Source organism: Panicum virgatum, chromosome 5N (assembly GCF_016808335.1).
Source record: "Panicum virgatum strain AP13 chromosome 5N, P.virgatum_v5, whole genome shotgun sequence".
Classification (NCBI taxonomy): domain Eukaryota; kingdom Viridiplantae; phylum Streptophyta; class Magnoliopsida; order Poales; family Poaceae; genus Panicum; species Panicum virgatum.
Genome location: NC_053149.1, coordinates 30,802,762 through 30,828,002, shown reverse-complemented (window position 1 = coordinate 30,828,002; position 25,241 = coordinate 30,802,762). Strand labels below are relative to the sequence as shown.

Here is a 25,241-nt window from a genome sequence, read left to right as displayed (position 1 = left end):
CTTGATTGTTGCAGACCAGTGCATGACCGGTTTCAACTTACCAAGTAACTTCAATCCGAACCCAAAAAGAATTGGGAGAATCGTGAGACGCCGCGCTGTCCCACCTCAGAAAAGACTTACCTTGCCCATTAGTTTACCATCCACTTCAGTCGCATCATCCATGGCCCAGAAGTCACTTCGTCAGTTCTTGGCCCCGTCCAATAGCCACATTCCCTCTGGACTAAACCAAGACCAAGCCGGCAATGACGGCTTTGAGCTGAAGACTGGACTTGTGAACATGGTTCAAGCTAGTCCATTTTGTGGAAAGGCATCCGAGGATGCCAATGTCCATCTCCAGAATTTTCTGGAGGTGAGTAACACCATCAACCCCAAAGGTACTATGATGGATATCGTCCGCCTTCGGTTATTCCTGTTCTCACTGCTCGGGAAGGCCAAGACGTGGTTTTACTCCAACAAAGAGGCTTTCAGCACATGGGAAGCTTGTTCAAATGCATTCCTAGCCAAGTACTTCCCGGTGGGCAAGACCAACGCCCTCCGAAATAGAATCTCCAGTATTCAGCAACTACCGGATGAGACCATCCTAGAGGCCTGGGAGCATCTGCAGGAATACATTCAGGCATGCCCACACCACGGCATGGAGGAGTGGCTGATTATCCAGAACTTCTTCCATGGCCTGAATCAGCAAGCCAAGGACCACGTAGATGCAGCAGTGGGTGGTTCCTTCCTCTCTCTCGATGTTACAGGAGCGAAGATGCTTATTGACAAGATAGCCTCCAATCAGAGTTGGAGAGGTGACAAGCAGCCAGCCCGTCCGAGGGGCGTGCATCAGATCGACAGCGTCGATATGCTGGCTGCCAAGATGGATCTTCTCATGAAGAAACTGGAGTCTCTGCACATGGAGGCTAACCAGGTCTCGGAGTCTCGGATGACATGTGAAACATGTGGCGAGACTGGGCACTCGGGCACATCATGCCCCCTTACTCAAGAGGACGCGAACTTCGTTGACACCAACAACAATAATCCCAACTCGGGATTCCGTTCTCAGCAAGGTTGGAACTCAAAGCCCAACCTCCCCTTCGGAAATCAGCAAGGTATGAACTTTAATAACAATTTTCAGCCTTCTTTAAAAGACCTAGTTTATGGCCAGAAGCAAATAAATGACAACATCAGCAAGAAGTTTCTTGCTAATGACAAAGTCTTGGAATCCTTGGCCTCACAACTAGAGGGCTTTAGCTCTGTTATTAAAAACCAGTTGAGCTTCAATAAAATGATAGAAACCCAGGTAGCTCAACTAGCCTCATCCTGTCCTAATGCTAACACAGGGAAACTGCCCGGGTAACCGGAAGTTCCCTCGAAAGAAAACGTTAATGTGGTGACTACGCGTGGCGTTAAGTCCACACGGGAGCCACCCCTCCCACAGGATGCAGGAACCCGGCGGAAAGCCGTATTCGCCAGCGATACCAAAGCTGAAGAAGAAGAGCAGGAGGAGGCTGTCGACTCCAACACTATTGCAGCCCAGGAAGACCTCGTGGAACCCCCTAGAACTTCATGGGACTACCACGACACAACTGCCTTACCGTTTCCGGAACGGATAAGGAAGCCGGTGGCCGACGAACAATTCAGCAAGTTCATTGAGGTAATAAAGAAGCTCTATGTCAACATACCGCTTCTTGATGCTATGCAGGTGCCTACGTATGCCATATATATCAAAGATATTCTTGGAAACAAGAGAGCGCTACCCACCACCAAGGTCGTGCAGTTAACAGAAGAGTGTAGCACTACTATACTCAATCCTCTCCTGGTGAAAAAGAAGGACCCAGGCTGCCCAACCATCACATGCTCTATCGGGACTCAACATTTCTCAAACGCTTTATGCGACTTGGGAGCAAGCGTCAGCATCATGCCCAAGGTAGTCTATGACCGCCTTAATCATCATGTGCTTGCCCCTACTGCCATGTGTTTGCAGCTAGCGGACCAATCAGTTCGCTACCCCGCGGGAGTAGCGGAAAACATTCTGGTGAAAATCCAGAATTTCCTCATCCCCGTAGACTTCGTCGTCCTCGACATGGAAGTTGACACCAAGACACCTCTCATCCTTGGGAGACCATTCTTGAGTACGGCAAACGCAAGTATTGATGTGGGAGCTGGAGAAATTCAGCTCAACATCAATGGTCAGAAGGAGACGTTCGCCTTCAAACCGAAGGTCGAACAATGTTCTCAAGTCAAGGCAATCAACCGGAAAAAGAAGTCCGAGAAAGAGTCGGAGAAGCCATTCATCCCACCTATTGAAGCCCTCATTGAGTACGTAGAAATTCTACGGATTCAAGAGGAGGCGAAGCAAATCAAGCTTCAGAACTACAGAAATGTGAGACGAAGAATCCAACGTAAGAAATTTCTGGAATCGGAGAAGAAAGAGGTCGAATCAAAACCACACCCAAGAAGGTGTGGCGGAAGAAAGGGTCGTCGTCGGAAATTCCACCCAGCGACGACAAACGAACCAAAGGGAAGGAGAGTCCAGCTCTGGACTCAAAACCCGTGCCCGTGCCATGAGGTTCATGGTACGTATCCATCATCGCATTGCATATAGGATAGTTTATTTATTCTTACATAAATTTTACTTCATCTCTGCATAAGCATGTTTGATTTTAAACCAAAGCATGTTTGAATTTTGAAACACTACATTCAAAAGAACTTTACAAAAAAAAAATCAAAAAAATTTGGCCATTTGTTAGGCCGGCCGGCCCTACACTCTTTTGGTTTGGCATAGAACAGCAAGGGATAAGGAGTATTGCGTGCACATGGAGCAAAGGAAAAAGGACGAGCACTGAACGTGCCAAGGTCAGGCCGTTCGGCCCCATACAGGCCGGCCGGCCTCCCTGCGCCATTCACGTCCCCTCACCGTCGACAGGGAGCACCAACAACAGCAGAACTACGCTCTAGACCCCAGCCGTAGCACGCTCGCCTCCGTTGGAGGCCAGCCGGCCTAGCCTAGGTCGGCCGGCCTGGCCTCTGCACGACGCTATAAAACCCGATGATGGTGATGATCCTCAGTGCATCAGAAGCTCAGGTTTGCGTGTTCCAGCCCGAGCTTGTCCATCTCCTCTCCCTTCCTGAGTTCCTTTGCTTAATTGAGCTCTTTTGAGTTGATTAAGTAAAGAACTCAAGTGCTAGCTCAACCAAAAATAAACCCTTTAGCATTTAGTGAAGTTCTTTAAATCTGAAAATCCCAAAAAAAAATATTTTCCTTGAATAAAGTTATGGCACGCTGAATGACAAACGGTTGTGGTGGTTTAACGCCCCGCAAGAACGACTAACCTCTCTATTAATTGTCATATCCTTCGGGTATTGTGTGCTAACATTTTGCAGGAACCATGTTTGAGAAAGCAAAAGAAAAGATCAAGAAGACATTCTCGAAGAGCTCGAGAAGTTCACGGAGTTTGTCTTCCTTGCGGGATAATATGTCGGTCGACTCCGGTCGCCATACAAATGTGTCCGGTGAGGAAGAGGAGTCTCCAGTAGTCCCGAGGCACCATCTCCGCATCAGGGTCCTGACGATGGTTGAGCAAATCGTCATTAAGAACGACTATGAACGGGAGGCCCTGGAGCTACTGAAGAGGCAGAACTTTGGCCATGCCAAGCGATTCGAGTCACGCTTCCTCATGAAGATGGGACTCAAGCAGGACATGAACAACGCCTTCACCGCTGTCGGATGGGAGAACTTTGTCGACATCGTCGAACCAGGTTCGCAACTCTTAACCATGGAATTTCTGATTTCCCTTGCCATTGAAGAAACCGGTGCTAAAACTAAAGTTTATTTTCGTCTCTTCAATGAACAATTTGACTTAAAAGACTTTAGCATCGCGTTGGGTTTTCATAAAAGATGCACCTTTGACCCCAATGAGCTTGCTAATAAACATCGTTACGACCGAAATTCATGGTGGAGTGCAATATCAAATGAACCTGTGAGTAGCAAAAACAGCATCGTCTCCATCCATAATCCTACTTTGAGGTTCCTAGCCAAGTGGCTCGCCATGGTCGTGCACCCTCGTGCAGACCTTCGCCTTTGCATCTTGCCCGAGCTGCAGTACTTGTACGCCATGGCGAAGCAAATTCGCTGCTCTCCAGTCATAACCATGCTCGCCCACTGGTAGAAGATGATCTCCGTTAGAGGCCCCATCGATATGACCTCCCTGGTCACTCACATTGCGAGGTACGTTGGTGTGTTGGACAATGCCGAGGTCATCTTCATGCCAGAAACCGAGGCATTCAGGTATGAGGTTGGCCTCGAGCACTTCGTGCAGGGACACATGATGCATGAAGGGCCCGAAAATTCCATCTTTTTGTGTTACCCCGAGTACGATAGAGAGATCGAGCTCCCATGCCCGAGACTCTCTCTCTATGCGGTGAAGAGCCTAACCTTGCAGATGGAGAAGAAGGAGCCCGCACGACGGAGTATTGCAGGTCCTCAGACAAGAAGTAGAACCCGGCTGGACCAACAAGCCAGAGCAGGTTCATCACGCCAAGTGCCCCCGGTTTCCACTACTACGCAGCACGGACCATCCACCCAGAACATGAGCTTCAATGAAGCCTATGGGTACTATGCCCATGGCGACCCAAACATGTTCCAGGCTGGCAGTAGTGGGTACACCGGTGATCAGGGACCGTACTACCCCGCAGGTATGCATCCATCTTATGGTCCACAGGTGGGTCCTTCGGCATCAGCACGCTTCAGCTATGAAGACCCAATTATGCGAAGCATCTCCGACCTCTCGAACTAGATCACCACACTCAGCACACAGCAGCAGATGCAGGACACCATTGCACACAACACCCAATTGACTCAGCCGAACTGGGGGCCGACTTCAGCAATGCAGTACGACATCTCCAACATCTTCCTCCACATGGGGCTAGACCATCAACCGTCCCAGCCGTACTATCAACCCCAGCAATACCAGCAGCCTGAACAAGAGGACAGCGATGATGAGGATGAGGAAGAGGACGAGGAGGATCAGGACACCGATAAGGAGAACTGAGCTTCTTCGAAGCTTGGGGGGGTCATACCGTCAGGTAAGTCACCACATCCCGACTGTCTTTCAAGCAGCCATGCCATGATAGTTATGTATATATAAAAAATAATAAAATTAATAATAATAATAATAAAGAATAATCTCATATGAGTGGAAATCCGTGTAAGCTCTTGCCTTGGAAATGATGAATAGTTGCTCTGTTCATGCCTCGTATGTGCCTCGTTTACAGCTTTTTATTCTCTTAGTACATGAGCTAGTTGGCACATTTTAATTCCACTGAAAAATGGTTGAGTGGAGGCATGAGTTTAATTTCTGAAGTCTAAGTTGTTGCGGGATTTGAGATAGCCCAAACCGGATTTAAAACTGCTTGCTCTAGTAGGGAACCTCTTGGAATCTTTTGAAAATAAAAATTTTGGTGAAGGTTTCCCATATGGTTTTAATGACCCATCCAAAGCCATACATGCTATATAAACCAAAATGAGCTATCATGTGTTATCATGAGCTTTGCCGAACGATGTGTCCATCAAGGAAATAGAACTTGCCATCTGCCGATCAATTTCCTCCATATACCCATCGTCTGCTAGCCTCGCATGTCTGGCCTTCTAACCACCCATTCCGGGATTAACATCCACTGCCAGACATCCTTTCCCCTGCAATCATACACCAAAAGTCTCCACCATACAACTGATCATCCCATATAAGGTCTTCTCATCTTGAAACTCCAAAGTTATTAGAATCATTTCAGCAAATAGAGAGGGGATCTTCGAATTTTTTTTTTGCAAAATGAGAGAAGAAAATCCCACTCTCCCAAAGAGTTGCAAACAAGGAGTTCAAATAAAAAGACCAAATTTCCTTCCTAGTGTGAGCCCATCTCTTTCCATCCTTTGACACCCCACAAAGATCGGAATTTGGTTAAGTTCCAATCCTTCTCGGATCATCATTCGGCTCGGCAATATAGGTAACCAAGGTATGCGACACTCTCCCTACCTACAAACTCCACATATCAGCCTTAGGAGTAGGGAAAAGAGGGTCAAAAACTCCGACCCCATGTGAGGATCATACACCTTGAGTGACTTGAGAGTACCATTGGGAAACCTGAGCTTCTTTGAAACAAAATCTTGCAAAAACTCCGAGTTAGGAACCTGAACAAGCAGCAAAAAATATTCCGGTGAAGGTTGTTTAGTCCTTCAACCGCTCAAGACCAAGGGATGAAAATAGATACGACCCATCTTCCAGAACCTTAGGTATGAGCCAACTTACTCATAGTACATACGGGATGAGTAATATGCTGTGCACAATGTACCTGTAGGGTGTGAACATCGATGCAACTCCTGATCCACCAAGCCTCAGTTTGAGTTTTGCTCGAGGACGAGCAAAAGTGTAAGCTTGGGGGGGTGTTGACGGCCATTATTTCACGTTCTGGCCGTCAACTTCTCGGGAATAACCGAGCTTTACATTATGTTCCATTCATATTTTACTTAATTCTAATAAGTTCCACGAGTTTTGGATGAGTTCTGATTTCAGGAGAATACATGACAAAAAGGGACGAATTTGGGCCAAAACCCAGGCCGACCGGCCTGGCACCCCTACAAACCCTGCCACGTCTTCGATCTAGGGGCATCGTCATGAACTCAAGTGTATCTGAGCCAAGGATTGGATGTCGGTTTGATCGAATGGACCGAAAGGCTTGCACAAGGATCAAAGGCCCCACCATTCAGCGCAAAGACCTGTCCAAGTCAGCAATCCACCTCCCTGGAAGATCACAAGCGTCCACTAGCAACGTCGGTGCAACAGAGGGCCGAGAGAAGCCAAAGGGAGGCCGGCCGGCCTCCCCTAGGCTGGTCAGCCTGGGCTTGTCTGCTTTCGGGCAACGCAAGCTACACCGACTCCTAGGAGAGGCCGGCCGGCCCCACTCTGCAGCCATTCAGGCTTTGGCTTCGCGGGAAGGTTAAGCACAACTGTCACAACAGCCTCCAACCGATGCCACGTGCTTCACCTGCTTAGAACTGACCTTGGAAGGGCTATAAACAGAGCACTCATCCCTCACTTGTAACACACACCTTGGAGCTCATTTCTCTCTTCACTTTCTAGATTAGGATTAGTAGTTTGGGAGTTAGAGTCGAGTCGAGCTTGCTCGGGATTTCGGAGTTCTCAGAAGTCTGGTAAAGCTCTTGTATCTTTCTTTCGAAGTTATCAATATAAGTTATCTTCTCTACTTTTCTGAGTCAGCTTTACTTTCCGCTCTCTTTTATCTTCTCGAGTCTGAGTGTTCAGCTCAAGCGTGGAAGTTTTATCCTTTAGTTTAGGCTAAGTTATCACTCTGATATTCGGGAATTTATCTTACGGGTTTTCTCGCCCGAACTAGAGTATCTCAAGTTAGTGCTCTAGGTTGAGGGGGATTTCTCTCGAAGGCCTCGAGAGAAATCCTAACACCGAGTGCAGACGTGGTGTCTGAGCTTAGTGTTAGCTAGAAAGTGTGTTCCACTCCACGGTACTGTTGTGGTTGGCGGCAGGTGGTGCTAGCCCTGTCCGTCCCTTGTAGTCCACCATGTTCGGGTGTTTTCATAGCTGTAGCGCCGACTGCCGTTGGACTCCCTTCTCATCCCATTCTGAGTCCTTCCCTGAGGCTGCCGAAGTAAGCTCTTCTTTCCCGAGGATTAGTTAGATAGTTAGTCTGTTCTAGAGAGGCTAGCTCGATAGTTCAGAAGTGTATCAGGTGTCTTATCTCGCTCGTTGTCCTCCCAACTGCTACCTCTCTAAGGAATTGGGTCTCCGTGTGTCACTCGGTCATAGACTAGCCATTTATCTTATCCTTGTATCTGGCTTACCCCCATCTAAATTAGTCGGTTGATCAAACTAGTACAATTATCATTCGATTTACGATACTCTTTACCATAGTGCTTTCCTGAGGAAAAATACGATACCCTAGAATACTCCATGGTGAAGTGCTATAGCGGTGATTCTGTACGCTTGCGGAATTGATATTGTATTGGGGCATAAGAAACGCCAACAATTACTACTGCAGTCTAACTACGTATGAGCTCCCGTAGTACACTACAACACTATGTATGAATACGGAGCTACGAACCCGCGAGTAAGAGAACTGATCTCACTCAACTACAAGCACTACTAGCATAAACTATACCAAGTAAAATACTAGAGATAGGAACCATGAATACTTACTAAACCTGAAGAATGTAGCAGCATCCATAGAGATACAAGCTAGAGAAGATTGCTGACACCCCGGCACTTCTTCCGAACTACTCCCTCACACTCGTAGAGGTACAAAAATGGAGAAGAGCGCCAAAGACCGGCGCCCCTCCTGAGTACCTCTACCCTCTCCCTACTCTAAGACACTTCTAAACCAAGAGAAGGCTTGAGAGAGCACTTGGATGGATGTGAACTCCAACTTGGAGGGTGTGTTGAAATGGAGCCCCTACCCTCATATTTATAGAGGGGGTACATGGTGCTTTCGGTCGAGGATTCCAGCTCTACCCCTTGGAACCGACCTTGGGAGCTAGTGAGGAGCTGCCACGCATCAAAGATGAGGCGTTGGGGCCCATGGATCCTCGTGAATGCGTCTGATTCGTTGAGAGGGTGTTGTCACGGATTGATGACATGTCATCTTACTTGTAGGCTGCATTCCTTCTCATGTGAGGCTATTTAGTGGGCCATTTGATCCTTGTACATAGTTGCGCATTTTGCCTTGAACTGAGGAGTGTGTTTCCTTGCTCATGAAGTTTGTTTTCACCCTTATTTCACCTGCATATAAATATTTACCAACACTCGTAGAAATGGACAATAATAAACCCCTACCACTATGTTGATGTTTACATTTTATGTATTTATGCAGGAGGTGACGGCCTAAATTTGGTACTTAAGAGCCGTCAACAACTCCCCCACACTTAGCCTCTGTTCGTTCTCGAGTAAAGCAGAAAGGACTAAGGTGAAACATGAATTCCAACAGTGTGAAGCGAGCATAAGAGATATTCCCAACCATACCTTGCACTTGTGAACTTTGAAGTGCCTATCATGCCATCTTGGGTAGTTGAGGAATGGAATGGTCGCGAATCAAATCACTTCTACTCCTCATGTCAAGTAGCTTGGGGTTTTTTATTAAGTTTTTGAAACAAACCTTGCTTAGCTCCTCATTTGATTCTCTCAGATCGCTCAATGTGTATATGTCCTTACCAAGGCATTTGACTTGCCTTTTCTTCATCCTACTTCTAGTGGTGGCTATATGTGGAGCGCAAGGTAGACCATGAAGTATAAGGCATACTTGTATCACATATATTGCAAAGTCAAAAACTGTATCCAAAGAGAAAAACAAGTCATACAATCAGATCAAGATGTGCACGTGCATGGATTGTGATGGATGGAATGGAAACTCCTTTTGTATGATCTCTCTTGTGGGTTTCAAATCCATTAGAGTGGCTATTTTTATGCTGGTTTGCCAAAACCTAACGCAACCCTCCTCCTTTATCCGGGCTTGGGACCGGCTATGCTGAGACGACTCAGGAGAGAGAGAGTCTTCCAGTCAGCATAGGCGGAGTTTTTGTATGATCTCTCTCCCTATATAAATTCTTTTGAGAGCATGGCTATCTCTTTTTTCTTTTTTTTTTCATGGACCTTCATGTGTCCATATTTTTTTTCTTTCTTTTTTTTCTCAGTACTTGGACCTTCATGTGTCCATATTTTTTTTTCTCGATAGCCCATGCCTCTCTTTTTTTTAAACAAAAACTGGAGAGAGAGAGACCAACACATATAGTGGAGCATTTATTTTGTGGAATGAGTGGATGGTACAATGCTAACTTCTCATAGAAGCATAGCAAGGGGTATGTGGTGTGCATGTGAATCTTGATCATGGAAGCATGAAAAGAATTCTCTTAAGGGTCACAATAATTTGGCAAAGCTCAATGTAAGGCAAGCAGCATATGTGTATAAGGTTTTCAGGAGGTATCATCATATGACTTTGGTAGGACTTTGGCATATCAAAGAGGAGCTTTGCAAAGGATTTTCCAAATTTTCAAATAAATTTCTCAAGCACTTAAACATCAAGAGTGAAGATCATATTATTCAAACCATATCTCAAACATCAACTACTTAGATAAGCATGTTTTCCTAAAAATTTTCATTCACAAGCAACAAGGTGATAAGCATGGAATAGAACATATGCAAGCCAACCATAGGAAACATGTAGAGCAAGTGGAACACATTGATTCATTTTGAGTTTGATTTTAATGATTTAGAATTAAGGTTCAATCAAACTCATGAATCAAAGAGAGTTGAGAGATAGAGGATGCACAAACCATCATTCATGAAGAGGATGGGGATCAAGGTAGTGGTGACTCAGCGAAACCACGGGTGGCTGGCTGAATTTTGTGTCGTTGCCTTGTCCCTTGTCATGTTGGTGCAGACGATGTTGTGTGATACATATGTGGGAGATCTCGAGTATATATGGCAATGATGGTCTTGAGATATCTCCCCCACACTTGAACTTGTACCTGGTGATGTATTCAACGAGATAGTGGAAACAAAATAATGGCTCTGCTGGTTTTAAGAACTAGGGAGCCCTAAAATTTATTCAAACTAAATATTAATCTCACCATGAGACTTACTCTGGCGATCCTCGGGTGACCTCCCGGCAGGGCTTTTTTTAATGTCAAAAGCAGGACACTAAGAATACTTACCGCGATGATTTGTTGATGAAGTGTTCAACATTATCACCATGGCAACTCCTCTGATTTTTTTTCAATTTTATATATTTTTAAGGGGCAAGATAAAAGAACTAACACCATTTCCAAACCAAGGTAATGAATTGGCATGAGAATAACTTACTTGGGGTACTCACATATCTCCCCCACACTTGGAGTTTGCATTGCTAGGCAACAAAACTTCAAGTGTGTGGAGTTCAAGTCTCCTTCCGTAGTCATTTCCTCGCCAAAATGTACCAAGGTGTTGTAGTTGGTGTAGCTCTCATGTTCATAGGCATTGCCGATCCATCGTTCTCTTCGATCTCCACCTGGAATGGTTAGCGACCAAAAATACCCGAAGGAGAACTTTATCCTAGAACATGCTCTTGCTTTTATTGAAAGGAACTAAATAAATGATAATCCGGGCTATCTCCCGGCAGTGCTTTGTTTTTGTGGTCATAAGCTCGACCATGAGAACTCTTGTAGCCATCATTGGTGATGGGTCATTGTTTCACCACCAATTGTTGCAGCTAGCTACAAGATTAGTGCCACGGTGCACCCACGAAATCTACAATGTTTATGATAAACATATACATCTACAACCAATCTTCTGAAAGTTTTACAGAAGAGGACCATAAGGTTGTTGTAGTCCTCGTGTGTGCACGGTGCACTAAGCATGCCTGACTCTGGAGTTGCATTGAATGAGCATGGTATTTCAAAGATGACAATCCTATGCTCATCTGTGGAATCCTTTTCATCAGACTCCAGAGTCGGCGCCTCACAAAATTCCATGGCCCATGGATTCTCCATCTCAAGAGATTCATCGTGGGAAATCATAGTTGAATCTCGATCATGGTCGAGAACAACTTTCTCGGGGCCAGAGGGAAGAGGTTCAAACATGCTCAAGAGGGATGATGATCATTCATCTTCACAAAAGTGAAGGATTCCATTCGAGTCATATTCTTCAGAGATGGCAGTTCTTACCATCTAAAGGAAAATGGGTTTGGATGACATGAACGGAGACTTATGCACAATCTCCTTGAGTATTTTCTAAGCAAGATGTAGCAGTGGCAGAAGTAGTTTTCTTAAGCATTTCATCTAGACTCCCTTGGGATGCGAGAATCTTTTCAAGCGGGGAGCCTAGGAGAAGATCAAAATGGAGGATATCGAAGATATGGAAATCTAAGTTGACCTCAATTTTGTCTATCATGAGTGGCACGACACTTGCGACCCCCCGACATTCAAGGATGTGTCCCGAGGGACAATTCTTTAAGAGCGTGTCGGATGGTCTTAGCGTAACATTGCCCAGAAGATTGTACACTAAGTGCCATGGCAACACATTAACCTCCATGACGGGGTTAATGTGGCCTTCTACAGTAGTTCCCCTTATAGAGCAGGGAGTGATCATGGAGGGAGAACTAATCCAAATTGCTTCTGAAAAGTGTTTCTCTCCATCAGACCACTCGCTCTCCATGGCTACCTCGAGGGATGCTTCATTACGAGGATCAGGAGGAGTAGGGGGTACCGTATGCCTAAGGGAAGGTTCTGTCAAGGGATCTCCGAATTGGTCGGCATGGACAGAAGAAGGTTCCTTCCCTAATTGGGCATCTATGAGATTCGAAGTGTTTCTATGGTTTCCCTATGATTCATCCTCGAATCTCATGGAGAACTTCGGGGGGTGAATTTCTTCTCCCTCCGATGTTCCTGGTTCGGGTGAGGACTCTATGGCTGAATCTCGAGATATTGAAGATGAAGGATTGGGTTCAGCTGCTAAGAAATACTCTTGGGTCAACTCACACTCCTCTTGGAGAGGATCATACTCGGCTGACAAGGAGGTGTACTCGGCAATATAATCTAGGATTTTATTAACCTCAGCCGGAAACTTTTGGAGGGGTACTCCTCCAGTGATGGAGTTGAGATAATCGGCAGAATCCTTGTCGAGACTCTTCTTAAATTTCCAAAGGACTAAAGGATTGAGTGTCGACATGGTAGGGTCGGATTTCACTAAGAGCAAAAATCTGGCCCAGGTTGCGCCTAAAGTTTCCTTCTCATTCTGCTGGAAGAACATGATAGAGAATGTCTTCTTTAGAGAGTCCCAGCTACCCTTTCCGGTATATGTATAGGATGTGTACCATTGCTCTGCCCTCCCTTTAAGAGAGAAGGGAAACAACATCCACCGGAGGACATCTTGTTTCATGCTTGCAGAGGCAAAGCATGAACAAAGCTGCTCGAACTCTCGCAGATGGTGGTCTGGGTTCTCGCTACTTAACCCAGAGAAGGAAAGCTCCTGAACCATAGTGATAAGATCAGGACAGAGTTCATAGCCGGATGAAAGAATTGGGTATTCAGATGGTGCTGGCTCAAGGAACTCGCCCGTAGGAGCAGAAAGGTCTTGAATAGAAGGTTGCTCCATGATAGCGGGGGTAAGGGTAGCAGAAAGAAAATTGAAAATGGGTAGAGAAGCTTCTAAAGGATAGTTCCTCTATAGGTAGCAGGGGTAAAGGTACAAGGAAAGAAAAAGGAAAAGATACGAGGATGACTAGGTACGAAGAAAGAAACAGCAACCGTTCCCCGTCAACAGCACCAGAAAGCTTGCTGGGTATTTAAGCGTCACGAATAAATCTGCAAGCGCACGGATACCGTTGTAGCTTTCACCTCAGAGTATTCCAAGGGTTATCAAATCCACAGGGAACGTGTGTGCACCCTCTTCTATTCTAATCAGTCCAAGGACACACCAAGATAGGTAGAAGGGTAGAGAGGGTTCCTAAGATAGTGCTACTGCCGAGTTAAAGGTCGATCTCTCAGGCACAATACTCGCTTCGGGCACCAGCTTACAACTGGTCTGCCAGTCGACTCTAGCCAATAGCTCTACGCTATATCTGAATGTGGGGGATTACGAAGGACCAATAGGGTTGTCACCACCTATGACCTACCTATACTAAACCATGGGATATAAGACAAATGAAGTATAACCCCTAGCCTAGACACCATGTCTACGCTATTGATTACTACTGCAGTCTAACTACGTATGAGCTCCCGTAGTAAACTACAGCACTCTGTATGAATACAGAGCCACAAACCCGCGAGTAAGAGAACATATCTCACTCAACTACAAGCACTACTAGCATAAACTATACCAAGTAAAATACTAGAGATAGGAACCACGAATACTTACTAAACCTGAAGAATGTAGCAGCATCCGTAGAGGTACAAGCTGGAGAAGATTGCTGACACCACGACACTTCTCCCGAACTACTCCCTCACTCTCGTAGAGGTACAAAAATGGAGAAGAGTGTGACACCCTAGGTGTCTGCACAATAGAATTGCATTTATTGTATGCATCATATGCTCATTTTATTTGATCAAGGACCTTATTGCAAAATTATAAGGTCAAATGTGTAATTATGATTTAATGTAAGGTCTTTTCTATAACTTAAATTGAGTAGGGAGGACAAATATTGCTTTTGTGGAGGGTTTATTTGCAAAATTCAGTGTAATCATTACTTGGCAGCAAAATTTACATTTCAGCCAAGATTTGATGTGAAATTGCGTTGGAAAAGACAAAAGTCCTTTGAATTCAAAATCCTTCTTATGTTTTCAAAATAACTCTTCAATCTTTTGTCAAATCAATTTTTACACAACATCAAAGTTGTAGATCTTGAAGATTTGAGCATCTTTCATGTTGGGAACTTTTCCATCTGAGCCTTAGATTAAAAGTTATCTTTGTTTTACAGTAGAGTCCCTGGAATTTCTGAAATTGCAAACTAGTCCTCTGTCTTCCACCTCCTGCCTGCCTCTCTGTTCCTCTCACCGCAGGCACTGAACCACACCGCCCGCCGCCGAAGGAGGGCCACCGAGCCACCTCCTCCTTGCTGTGGACGCCCACACGTCGCACCCGAGCCCTCACCGCCGCTTTTGCTTCGCGCTGTGTCCTCTCCTCTCCTTGCCACGCAGCACCGAGCACCCGCCAGCCACCACCTCGCCGCCGCCATGCACAGCTCGGGGAAGAGCCTCGAAGCTCTTTCTTTTGCGCGCATCAAAACCAGGAGGGCCTCCTCCTTCTTTTCCCTTCGTTCGTTTGCCGATTCCCCAACCCTAGACTCCGGAACACCACCGCCGCCATTGGCAGAACGCCGGAGTGCTCAGACCACCGTCGATCCGCCTCTCCAAGGTCACTCCACCTGCGCTGACCCCGCCATTTGCACCGCTCGAGCCTCGCGCAGCTCATTGGCCTCTTCTCGTCGCCTGTCCTCCACCAGAACCCCCTCGCCGTAGAGCTCCGCCATTCTTCTCCGCCGCCGACCCGCCTGCTCGCGTCGCGCCGCCACTACAGCTCACCCCGACATCAATACTAGCCACCAGCAGGTGCGCACGGACCTGGTGAACCTCCCCAGCCCCTTCACCCTCGCCGCCGACGAGCCTAGCCGCCGGTAAAGGCCGGCCATCCTTCCTCTGTTCTCCCCTACAACCAAGGGCTTAGTTGTTAGAATTTAAAGAAACCCAAGGGGTTATCTGCATAGCCTGTGACTCAAGTGAATAGTGACACTAGAGACCTTTTTGTTATTTTAGTTGCAAACTTTGAAATTTTATAGAAATTCGTAGAAAAATCAGAAAAATGCAAACCTAGATGTTTTAGAATCCTTGAGAGTAGCTCTATTCATTAGAATCATAATATGTTGGGTGTTAGTTGAGAGTTGTTGCTGTAAAAATAGATTTGTGTTGCTAGTGCTTAAATACTAGTTGTTTTTATCTTTTCCATAACTGATGTTTGAAGCAATGTTATGCTGTGAAATTTTTATGGTAGAGTCATCATGTGATGCCAGGGTTACTATAAAAATTTCGTGGTCAGTTCTCATGTGTAGCTATAGCTATGATTTAATGCTTGTTAAGTGAGCTTTAATAATGATAAATAGTTACCCTATTTAGAAAATTCTGATATTTTTTGTAGAACACTCTGTTAATCGTGTGTTCATCTCTGTAAAATTTAGGATCCAGAATCTTTATAGAACTTTCTGTATTAATTAGTTTTACCCTATGTGGTTTATTTTTGCCTAATTATTACTTCATTTTTATGCCTAGATAAATTCTGAAAACTTTATGAGGTGTTCATAAGCATATGAAGTCTGTTCTGAAAAATTTTGAGCTTCATAAGTGTTGTAGTTTGTTCTGAAGAATTCAATCTTGTTCTTGGTGTTGTCTGAATAAATGAATTGTTCTGAATAAATGGCTGTATGTTTTGGTACGAAATTTGCATGATACATTACTCTGTTTACCTTTTGTTTGATGTAATTTTTTCTGATTTTACTACTGAATATGTGCTGAGTTGTTTAATTATTAGCAAACCATGAATTGCAAGCTATAGGAATCAACTACAACTTGTTTATGAAGTTAGTGAGCTTCTTTTGTGCTATTGATCATGATGCCTTGTGTAGTGAGAAATGTTAGTTATCTACTCCATAAATGACTGCCCATGTGTGTGTTAATTTTGTTTGCTTTGTGTTAACCGCAGCTTCACCATATCGTGTGTATGTTTATAATACTGTTCTTGCATCACATATAGATACTACGGTGTTAGCTGACGGGACATACCAGTTGATCCCGGAGCCCGAAGAAGGTGATCCCGAAGCCCAGGTGAACGCCGCTATATTGACTGAAGCCCCGGACCAAAGTCCGGAAGAGCCCAAGGCTAACCTAGCTAGCGACTACCGAGAAGGCAAGCCCTGGACATAACCTATATTTCAAATTATTATCATTTATTGTTTTACTTACTTGTGCATTTACAGTTCTTAGGATTTGAATTGAAACCCTAGATGCATGATCCTAGGAACCTATGTACTGAACACTAGACCTGAGTTCGAATAATTGCTAAGTTTATAGGACAGGTAAAAGTCGAGTGATTGCCTGTCACTCGCGAGCTCTATAGGAATTGCTTGTTTACTTTCTGCTATCAATATAAGGACAATGGATGGGTTCGTGTTCGATATCATGACCTTGTGTGAGACCCCGTCTATGTTGATGAACATGCTAAGGTCGCGGTGTGTGGTAGTGCTGGTTAAGTTTTTGAACATACTAGCCACATGCCGTAAATATGGTACGCGGTAAGCCTAGTAGCCGATTGGACCGGGGAGTGAATATACCTTTCACTCTCTCTTAGAGATAGGTTACGAGGTTGGTGCCCTGTAGTCGGGGAGAGTGACCCTATCCACAAGCTGGAAATAAAGGTAAACGGTTGTTTGGGAACGACCCGACGGTGTTCCAAACGTGTGTGTTAGGTCTGCCTGGCCAGGTTAACAAATTCGATTCGAATCTTCCGCTTCTCACGGTTTGGGACTCCTTGATCTCTTTGCCACACAGAGTAATAAGAGCAACATTATTATGATCAATTTTGATGTTTACTTAAACTTCTACCATGGTTGATTAGTAGTGCTTACATAGAATGGTTAATCAACTAGAATCTTGGAAGCTAAAATTTGAAAGTAAGGACCTACACTTTATTGCTTTTCAGCAAAAGGGAAACCAGAGCCTCACAGAACCCTGCATAGTCTAGTTAGGTGGGCTACGTATACCCGTTGACGGTTAAGTCTTGCTGAGTATTAGAATACTTAGCCTTGCTATTGAAACCTTTTTCAGGTATGAGTTTTGAGGACTAGATTGCTAGTATGTCTTGGCCCTGCTCTTTGCCTCCTGGCTGGTGACGAGTGATACCTTGCTTGGGCTAGCTTGGTATACTTTTGCGACGTTTTGTAGCCGTCGTATTCTCTTTCCGCTGCTTATCAAACTCTGAACTTAAAGTTATGGCTTGTATAACTATTTTACTAAGTTTGGACCTGTAATGTTACTTTGAACTTGTGTAATAACTACTATGCCTGTGTTGTAAAATATGTATGGTTGTAATATCTCTGGACTCGCCTTCGTGCGGGGTATGCTTGTTCGATCCGAGAACCGGTGGTTGTATCGGGACGTTACCCGACAGACCAAGAATTATTCCGTTTGAAGTGTGTTTGAGCCGGTGTTGCCTTTATGGTGATGGCCTACGCACTTGAGCCGGGATAATTCAGGTGCTTCTGCCACAAAGAGTGCCGAAGACCGGCGCCCCTCCTGAGTACCTCTACCCTCTCCCTACTCTAAGACACTTCTAAACCAAGAGAAGGCTTGAGAGAGCACTTGGATGGATGTGAACTCCAACTTGGTGGGTGTGTTGAAATGGAGCCCCTCCCCTCATATTTATAGAGGGGGTACATTGTGCTTTCGGCCGAGGATTCCAGCTCTACCCCCTGGAACCGACCTTGGGAGCTAGTGAGGAGCTGCCACATGTCAAAGATGAGGCGGTGGGGCCCATGGATCCTCGTGAATGCATCTGATTCGTTGAGAGGGTGTTGTCACGGATTGATGACGTGTCACCTTACTTGTGGGCTGCATTCCTTCTCATGTGAGGCTATTTAGTGGGCCATTTGATCCTTGTACATAGTTGCGCATTTTGCCTTGAACTAAGGAGTGTGTTTCCCTGCTCATGAAGTGTTTTTTCACCCTTATTTCTGTGGCGGAACCACCCAAACTAACTGGGCCCGGGGTGCACTGATCTTTGTTGCTAGGCAACTCTGACCCAAATCGGCACGCACCGGTAGTTCCTCGAGGGAAGCCTCGATTAAAGCCACGCTATTCCAGGATCAGCAGACAACACTCACACGAAGGTGAGCCCAGAGATTACAACACAGAACACTTCATACATCTCAGAGTTTGCAGCGGAAAGTAAATTTATTACAAAACATGTTCAGAGTAGGGAAGTACTACAAAGTTCCAAACTACACAAATTATTCAAGTGTCATAGTTCAGCGAAAGCATTAAAAGCTAACTAGCGAAATAACATGACGCATCGATAAAGCCCGTACGAAAGCGTCACTCAGCAGGAGGGAGGTCAGCACCAGCTGAAGGGCCATCCCACTCAACAGACCAACCCGGAGGCAAGGTACACGGCCAAGTAAGACTCGCGAACAGATCTTCGAAGTTAGTACCTGAAAAACAGTGCCACAAGCAAGGCTGAGTATACTAATACTCAGCAAGACTGACCCGTCACCGGATATAACATAGTCCGATAACTAGACATGCAAGGCTTTTTGGTTTGTGGGGTTTGTTTTGCCAAAAATGCCACTAAGAGTTGGTCCTTATTTTCAGATTTTATCTAGCCATCTTCTAGTTGGATTAACCATTCTAAGTTTGCATCCAACTCTACACAATTATGGTAGAGCAATCATTTAATCAACCAGCAGTATTATCATCATCATGTTCCACTTGTTACTCTGTGTGACCGAAAATATTAAGCAGTCTCATGTCGTGAGAGGCGGACGATTCTGAATCGGATTTCAACCTGGCCAGGGGAACCTAGACCACACGTATGGGAACCAAGTCACCCACACAACATTTCCCCTTTCTTTCCAGTCTGTGGATCCGGAACACCCTCCCCGACTACAGAGCCCGACGTCTCTGCACCCGTACGTCTGGACAAAAAATAAAATCTACTTCTACCAAGAGGGTGCGAGATCGTTCCACTCGCTGGTCCAATCAGGTACTTCAGCTTACCGATTACCATATTTCTCGGCATGTGGCTAGTACTTTCAAACGCTTAACGAAATGAGCCACACACCGCGACCTTAGCCATTTTGCCTACACCAGCGGGGTATCACAACTACACAACCCCGCCCATTGTCCTTATATTTCAGCAGGAATTAAAGTCAGTAAAATTCCTATATGCTCGCGAGAGGCAGGAAACCCCTCGACTTCTACCGTACCTAATTAGCATGGCAACTAGTCGATAAAAAGGTCCTGGTATCAAACATAGGTACCTAGGGATCATGCACCTAAGGTTTTCGATCAACTCCTAGAAAACGTAAATGCGCAATAAAAATTATTACAACATATACAAATAGTAAGATGAATATAAAATGTAAAATAATGGGATTATGCACCGGGGCTTGCCTTCTTGGGCACTGTTCAAAAGTAGCCTTGGGCTCTTCCGAACATTGGTTCGGGTCTTGATTCAAGTCAGTACAACTAAGGGAGACACTCTCCGGAGTGGTAGTATTCGCGGGTACCAACTCGTAATCACCGTCGAGTAGATTTACCGTTTCTATATGCATGCAGAAATGATATTGTTACAACATGATATAACATATTTCTTTCCTTCACTATAAGGTTGTAGTCCAGAATAGCACGTGTTTGTTGTGGTGGTCTTAGTTAACTTTATTTTCTGGGCAATCGTTTATAGAGTAGTTCTTAATTTCACTTTACTTCATAAAAGAGTTGTGTGTTTTGATTTTCATTCTTATCATTAAAACATAGCAGACTTTCACTATTTCATAGCAACCAATTTACTCATGAGCTAGTGATGAAAAATTTAAGTAGCACAGATCCCAAACTTTAACATCTATGGTATAAAATTCAGCATCTAACCATAAAACAATTTACCCCAACTATTCATGTAAGTAGATTACTCTAGTTGCTTCACCTTTTTGCACAGAAGGTTTGACATGGTTTCTGGTGCTAAACATTTTATGGTAGCATCTACCAAGTATCTACTCAGTACTGTAATTTTTCCAGATTTTATTCACTTATACAGCAGAGGTAATAAAAAGAACAAAAACAACAAGCCATTAATTAAGATTAATTCTCCAGAGAGTTATACTAGGGATAAGATTCTCAAATTTTTACCAGATCCTATTAATGAGCTTAACATACTCCAGAAACATTATCGAGCTTTATAACCACCAGATAATTTAGTTATGCATTTAACTTAACATGATTTAGCATAAATTTATCAAGGTGCATTTAACAAGTAGTGCTTATGAAATTTCTATTACAGATAGAACATACTCTAATCAAGATCATGTCCAAAAATCAAGATCAGTTATGGTGTAGATTACTCAGAACAAAAATAGTAATTCTAGCCCTAAGATGCTAAGCATGATTATTCACCAAAGCAAAACTCAGTAAATGCAGCTCAAAATTTTTAGACAGGAACACAGAGCTATAAAGAGACTTCAGAAATAAATATAGATTTTTCTAAGCATAATAACTATATATGAAGAATTAAGTTGATTAAACAAGCATAAATCATGGTATATAGCAAATGAACTCTAATGAATCTGAAATTTATGTGGTAACAAGATTTCAGTTATAAATGTATGCAGTAAAAATTCCAGAGCATGTTCATGTGCATATTTTCCAGTATTAAATCGAGAAAGCTAGCAATAGATCAAAGAATCTTGATTGTTCTAATATGATAACTGTTTTGGTTGGGTGTCATCTTTTTACTGTGATCTTAATATTCCATTATTGATAATATATCCAAAAATCAAGGTCATTTGCTGAGTAGAACTTCATGAACATGCATAAGGTGATTTTCTTATTCTTTTTCTCAGATTAAAATAAAAGCAAAATATGAACATGTGAATGTAACAAAAGTTGTAGTTCTTGTTCTAAGGATTCCAGAACATTTTAGTTTGCATTTTTCTGATTTTTATACGATTTTCTAGGCATTTTTGAAATTTGCTGTTTTGAGTTTAGGCACATTTTGCAGTTTGACCCCCTGGAAGTTTTGGTTCTTCTCAAACAAGGTCCCTGGCGGAAATCCAAAACAGGGGAGGAACTGGCTCGGCGTTTCCCGGCGATGGGGGTGGCCGGCGGCTAGGGGAAAGTGGGGGGAAATGGAGAGGGGCTCGAGAGCTACCTTTAGGTGGCCGTGGCTTGTCGGGAGAGGGTCTGAGGAGGCGGGTCCGCGGTGAGGGGCGGCCGGCGGTGGCTCTGCTCGCCGGCGTCCATGCTCCGGAGGGTTCCAGCAGCGTTCGACCGGGTGTACAGCACCAGTGAGAGGCGAGGAAGGTTTTGGTGGCGTCCAAACAAGCAATGGGGTTCAGGAATGGCCTGGCCACGGCGAGCTCGAGCTTGCCGTCGGCAATGGCGAGCGACGAATGAGGAAATGGGGTCTGGGCGCGCGAGGGGGCTAGGGGCTCGTTTTATAGGCGGCAAGGAGAGGGAGGGTGAACTGGGAGCGAGTTTGCTGGGGAAGGGTCGCCCGGGGGAGGCGCACACGGCCGTGGCAGCTCGGCCGGCCGTCGCCGTGGCGAGCGCACAGATGGCGGGTGCGCGTGGCGAGCCCAAATGGTGCCAAGAGGGGGCGGTTTTGGGAAGACCAGGGGCGCACGAGGTGGTTTGGGCCTAGGGCTCGGCACCTGTCCGTCCAGGTGGCCGGCGCCGGCGTACGGTGTCGCCAGTGGACGGGGTGCAGGGAGGCGGGAGGTTGAAGAACCAGCCAGTGGCAATTTCGTAATTAGACCAAAGTTCCAAAACCCAGTTCTGTAATTTCAAGTTTTCTCCCTCTTTTTGGCCTCATATGAAAAAGTGTTGAATACCACTTTTGCTCAGTTTTTCGAGATCTACAACTTTCGTGTTATGCACTTTTTCATTCGAGCAATGGTTTGAGAGTTATTTAATTATTTTAAAAACTGCCATTTAAAGTACTTATCATTTCATGTGAATTTTGGCACTTTTACTCCTAGCCTTCAACTAGGTTTTTGTTTAACATGACATGGTGAATATGTAGATTCATTTTCCTATGCATAAGTGCATTGGTTTGAAAGATATTTTTTACTTCCTTATTACTAGAAATTGAACTCTTGTTGATTTAATTTGTTTGAATTAGTAGCTCTTCACAAATCAAAGAATGGTTCCATTGATCTTTGCATTTGAGGGCTTTCCAGTTTGGGTTTGATTTGCATAGAAAGTTTATAGCTCATTAGGAAATATGTATTTTAGTGTCTTATTACACACATGTCAAGTCAATTTTAAAAGTGTACCAAATATTGTTTTTCAAACACATTGCACTCAAACACATGCACACATACATCTACACACAAGTTTGCAAAAACTAGACATAGGGTTCTTATCTAAGTTTTCTTAGCTCATTTGTGTGTGAAGTTATGTTAATTGTCTTCTTGTGGCTAAATTGACACCAGGGTGTCACAGCCTACCCCCTTAAAAAGAATCTCGCCCCGAGATTCAGGTGAATAAACTAAGTGTGGACAGTGTGCGTGCCTTTGGTTGGTGAAACCAGAAGGTAGACATTATTACCGACTTTGAGTTGCAAAAATTTTCTTCTTTTTATCCAAATAACTCATTTGGCTAGAGTGTTCAGCTCTAAGATTTTCTGGTATTATCTTTGGTTGTTATTCTGCCTAATGATCAAGTCTGGTCCAAAATGTTATGGTCTTTGGTTTGTGACCAACTCAAAGGAGTTCGACACCTTTGACCATACGATGCTTTAAATAGTGCCATTTTCAAGCTTGCTTGATAGCTGGGCGAGAACTCTGCTAAAAACGAGCATTTGTCTTCATGGTTGTCATAATGAATGATGTAAGATCTTAGCATGACTTTTAAGATTCGGTCCACTTTTCAGTTTGACGTCGGTTCCAGGATGATAAGTTGAACTTTCGGATCAATTTGGTACCGGGAGAAGATTGCAATTGGTTTTCCAAAAATGCGCTAGGAGTTGAGCACCACTATTGAATTTAATTGTATGTGGTATGATAGGTAGATCACAAGATGATCAAGAGGAATACCGGTACACTTCTTGGTAGTATGAATAGTGTGTAATTGAAGAAAAGGTGTTAGTTGTCGATAATGATCCATATGGAATCAGGTCTTGGAGAGGTGCTTGGCAAACCAATCATGAAATCCATAATCGGCAAAAATTAGAGTGTAACGGGTATTTATAAGTAGTCTCGGTATAGCATTATGAGATATACTTAGCGAGAAATTTGCCTAGGGTCTTGATATATTTCATTAATACCCAAGTGATTGGAAAGCTTTGGAAAAAGGTGACCTATCAAGAATTGGTTTTCAGAGATCACGATTCAGTTGATCCACTATAGAGATTCAAACCATACAACTCTATCCTTGTCGCAGTAAAACATTTAGGCTTCTCCATTCTTTAAAAGAGCTTGTGCTTGACGATTTTCGCAGGACAGATTCTGAGTAGCTGATAGAATTTAGCATAACTGATGAATCCAAGGTCGAAAAATTGTCAAATTTTTACTGGGGGTGCCTAAGATAATTGTGATCATTTCCTCTAGTCAACTCTAACTCAGAAACAGAGCTTAAGATAGTCAAATCCTTAAGTGTTTGCAGGAAGGTTGACCCAGATTTCAGACTGAACAGAGGGCTAGTATTTTGACTGTAAGTACCAAACCACTTGAAAAAAAAAATTCTCAAAATTTTTCAGTAGCTTCTAGACTCAGTTATACACAACATTCATGTTGAACGTTTTCTCAGGAAAAGCTTTTATGTGGGTCGAAAAATTCATGTGGCCAGACTGCTACAAGTTGATAGAATTATAGGGGTTTACCAAAAGACTAGATTTTGAGGGTTACAATTCTCCAAAAATTTTCAAAATTTTACAGCAGTAAGGAGATTTGTTTTACTACATTTGGTTCCACAGGCTCAACTTATTTTGAGGTAGTTGACCAGGTCTAAGATTTGGGTTTTCCTTCTATACCTGCTGGTCGGCTTACATCTGACAGCTTTCTAGTATGGAGATCTTATTCTTCGGTAGAAACAAACTTTTCTCAAGACATTATTACTCAAGATGATTTAATGGAGTTGGTACATGTTTTGAGAAAAATGCACACTAGTTCAATGTCATGATGTATGGTGGAGATGACAATATGTCATGAGATTGATGATACACATTGATAAGTTAGGTGCAGGTGTTTGGTTGTAATGAGGCAACGCACCTAGGTAATATATGTGTGGGGGATGCATTGCATAGATAAAATGATCTATGCATTGATGACATGATGCACATGGCATGATGCATTTGTCATGATACTATTGAATGATGGGCGTTTTCCTGGTGTATAACTTCGGATGCACATGGTTTTCATGCATGATGGGGTATATCTATTTGGTAGAATGATCATGCATGTGGGCATGGGGTGCTCAGGTTGTAATGTAGGTTAGCTACTGGAAGGTCAGGCAAGTACTCTTAATTTTTGTTGAGCCAAAATAGAACTCAAACAAATCAACACATTATTCGGGTTGCGAGAAAATATATTGCCACGGAGTTGCTATCACAGACCAAGATACCAGCACACACCTAGTAGCACAATCGTGTTGCGGTAGCACACACGAGGCCTAGGTTCCGTCGCGGCACCTTAGGTTAGTGACGAACACCACGACAAGGTAAAAACATAGCAACCCAATTAATGATCGTGGCAAGAAAGGAAGATGAAGAGCCAGATAATATTCACAATTCTTTCCCAGATGCATATGTGATTTAAATCGTGGGAATGTAATAACAATGCATCGGTAGTACTTTTGCTACAAGTATTGCATGAATGTTGCAGTCATGATTATGCATGATATTCTAGCATTTTTGTGCACCTATTTTTAGTTTTCAAAAGACCCATTTGAGCAAGAGGGGCAATGAGAATTCCTTCAACCCGTCCACGTAATTTTAGTCATCCCTTGT

At 44.0% G+C, this 25,241-nt stretch overlaps 1 non-coding gene across 1 annotated transcript; it reads right to left on the bottom strand.

Moving 5' to 3' along the window:
* Positions 1 to 529: 529 nt before the first annotated feature.
* LOC120677029 lies at positions 530 to 636 on the bottom strand. The gene has a single exon (XR_005676094.1). It is a non-coding gene; the product is annotated as a small nucleolar RNA R71 (small nucleolar RNA).
* Between the last annotated feature and the right edge of the window lie 24,605 nt (positions 637 to 25,241).